Genomic DNA, 3,454 nt, shown 5'->3' on the forward strand with positions numbered 1-3,454 from the left:
TACCCATGATGACTCCCACATGTTCCACGATGATCTCATCGGATGAACCACGATGTCAAGGACTTAATCAATCCCGTATTCAATTCCCTTTGTCTATCGGTATGTTACTTGCCCGAGATTCGATCGTCGGTATCCAATACCTTGTTCAATCTCGTTACCGGCAAGTCACTTTACTCGTTCCGTAACACATCATACCGTGATCAACTCCTTGGTCACATTGCGCATATGATGATGTCCTACCGAGTGGGCCCAGAGATACCTCTCCGTTTACACGGAGTGACAAATCCCAGTCTCGATCCGCATAAAACAATAGATACTTTCGGAGATACCTGTAGTGCACCTTTATAGTCACCCAGTTACGTTGTGACGTTTGATACACCCAAAGCACTCCTACGGTATCCAGGAGTTACACGCTCTCATGATCGAAGGAAGAGATACTTGACATTGGCAAAGCTCTAGCAAATGAACTACACGATCTTTTGTGCTAGTCTTAGGATTGGGTCTTGTTCATCACATCATTCTCCTAATGATGTGATCCCGTTATCAATGACATCCAATGTCCATAGCCAGGAAACCATGACTATCTGTTGATCACAATGAGCTAGTCAACTAGAGGCTCACTAGGGACATATTGTGGTCTATGTATTCACACGTGTATTACGATTTCCGGATAATACAGTTATAGCATGAATAAAAGACAATTATCATGAACAAGGAAATATAATAATAATACTTTTATTATTGCCTCTAGGGCATATTTCCAACACAAACAACTTCCTTCCATGGAATGTTTTGTGGACTCTCATCCAAAAAACAATACCCTTTTGTTGCGCGCCGGTCCTTGGATCTTGGCTAATCTCCATCCAAGCTTGGCAAATCAACTTGTCTTCATCTTGTGTGTATGAACCCCTGCGAATGCTCTTCCTCTTCTTTTGTGCTTCCGCTCTTTGTGTCAGCTCGTTAATGAACAATGGCTCGCCACTAATGTCAACGTCATTGATTTCTTCTTCATAACCTTCGACATAGATGTCATCGTCTTCATGCCACGAGTCACCATGGTCGTAGTCAGCACGGTCGTCGCCATCTTCACCGACAGTGAACTAGCCGCGGCCATCCTGACTTTGGGTCTCCTCGGGGTCGTAGACAGGGATGTGACCTCCATCATAGATCACTTCCTCCATGAACTGGTCGTAGTAGGGGTCGTCGACCGGTGCCGTTGGTGTTGGCATTCCGTCGAACAAGATGCGGGGGGACGGCATGGTGCCGGTAAACGGCGGCCGTGCTTGCTTTCTTTGCATCTCGACGGACGGCCGGCCGCCGCTGCTGGACCCAGGGGTGACGTTGAGGTCGATGACGGCCGAGGGGCGTGGTGTGGACGGCGCGAACACGCTCACGTCCGGCGTCCCCCCGAAACGGGTCTGGCTGTCGTGCCTTGGCGGAGGAAAGCCGGGCGACAAGGGTGTGGTCCGCGACGTCGGCGACTGGCAATGCGGAGGCCGGGCGACCGACGACCCTGTGCTCGCCCGACCGACGGCCCCTCCAGAGAAACCGGGCGGGCGACAAATGTCATGCATGAGAAGGGTGTGCGCTTTGCTGACGATGGCCTCCTTCTCGTCGACCTCGGCCTTGTGCCGCGCGGCCTCAATCGCAGCGCGTTCGGCCGCTCTCTTGGCCGCGGCGATGTTGTTCTTGGCGACCGCCCTCCGGTCCCTCCTCTTCGCCGATTCCGCGTTCAACTTGGCGATCTCCTCCGGCGTGCACTCCGACCGCGGCTTCCTTGGCATCTTGCCCTTCTTCTTCTTGGTCATTCCGGGCGGGTCGACGGCCGGGCCGCCGGAGTTCGGCTGGGCGTCGTCCATGGACGGGGGAGGGAGTGGGAGGGCGGGACGTGCGAGGGTTTGGGGGGGAATGGCGCCAAAGGGGCCGCAGGGGGGTTTTGCTTTGTGTCACCGACAGGTGGGCCAGGGGCGGACAAGCGCGCGCGTCCCGACCGTCCGCGCGCTGTCCGTTTCGCCCCAAAAGCGGCGCAAACTTGGGCCGCGGATGGGTCGAAAGCAAACACAAAACGGACAAATATCCGTTTGCTCCCGCGCGCTGGACCGTCCAGTTTGTCCGTTTTACCCCAAACGAACAGGGCCTGAATAGGGTCGCGCGGTGGAGTCGACTGCTACTATTTTAAACACTGTGACAACATGTGAAACAAGCTACGTTTGAGGGGCCTATCAAGTTAACAATGCAGTATACTCCGCTGACAAGTTAACCATGCAGTCGTAGTAGTACACAGTAACCCTGACTCCACTGAGTCAACTGCCGTTTGAATTATTTTCATTAATCCATCCATCGGGCACCCAAAGCGGCCTTAGAGCATTTTCAACAACAGCCCTATTTTAGGCCTCTAAAAATGCATGAAGTAAATTTTAGAGTATGAAAACATGTGCATCTCAAACAGCCGCCCTAAACTAGGACCCGGTAGCCGCACCACTGCTTCAACAATAGCCCTCTTGTCCCCCTCGTCGCCCGCATCAACGAGTTGGTACGAGTAGATCAGAAATACACGTTGTTTATGAAAAAAATGCTTTTTGGGGGGCTCAACGGCTGGAGATGATCTAACAAAGGGTACGTTGCCAACCACAACTTTTTTTATTTTCCTTTTGAGATAATCATGCGTTTTTTTTTGAGACAATTGAGATTTTCTTTTCGAGAATGCTAAATTCCTGCCGACTGGCAGTTTGCAACAGATCCGCACGAACCGCGCTCCGTTGGGTCTGAATCCTATGATTCCCGCTAATCTCGTGATCTCCCATGTCCCGCTTATGAAAAAATTCAAAAATAATTCGCGAGTACTGGGACTCAAGCCCAGTATCCCTTGAAAGTTTCAGCACGCACAGACCAACCAGCTAACTAATGATGTTTGTCTTGATTTTATGCATGTTTCTAGTTGAGTTAACTAGTTTGAAAAAATGAAATCGTAATTTGCTGGGTCGGACGAGATTTGCTCCAAATTTAGTGGTTCTTGCCATCTTTCCCGAGCATGGTAATATACGCAGCGCTTAGCTGGTAACTTAATTAGCTGAAACATGGTAACTTTTTGAGCCTGCTATTTTTTTGTTGTTGAAAAACACCTCCGGTAACTCATGTGTAAATAACTTGGTATATACGTATAGCAGACCTGATAGCTTACGGAGCCTAGACGCGATGACTTTCTTGACCCGGGAAAAAAGTTGTTAAAAAGTATACATCCGGTAATTTGTCGAACATCGTTGTAATTGTGACCCCATATATTTTTTTGCTCTAAACATACTCTCGATAACTCACGTACATACGAACGCCATGTTAACTTTGGAAAGTATGGAGAAAGAGTTGATGAAATATAACCCCCACCCCCCCGTATGTTTTCTGAGCATAGCGGTAACTCACACATCGCAGACCTGATAACTTATGTACCCCGTTCCTT

The sequence above is a fragment of the Triticum dicoccoides genome, chromosome 1B (assembly GCF_002162155.2).
Source record: "Triticum dicoccoides isolate Atlit2015 ecotype Zavitan chromosome 1B, WEW_v2.0, whole genome shotgun sequence".
In the NCBI taxonomy this organism is placed as follows: Eukaryota; Viridiplantae; Streptophyta; class Magnoliopsida; order Poales; family Poaceae; genus Triticum; species Triticum dicoccoides.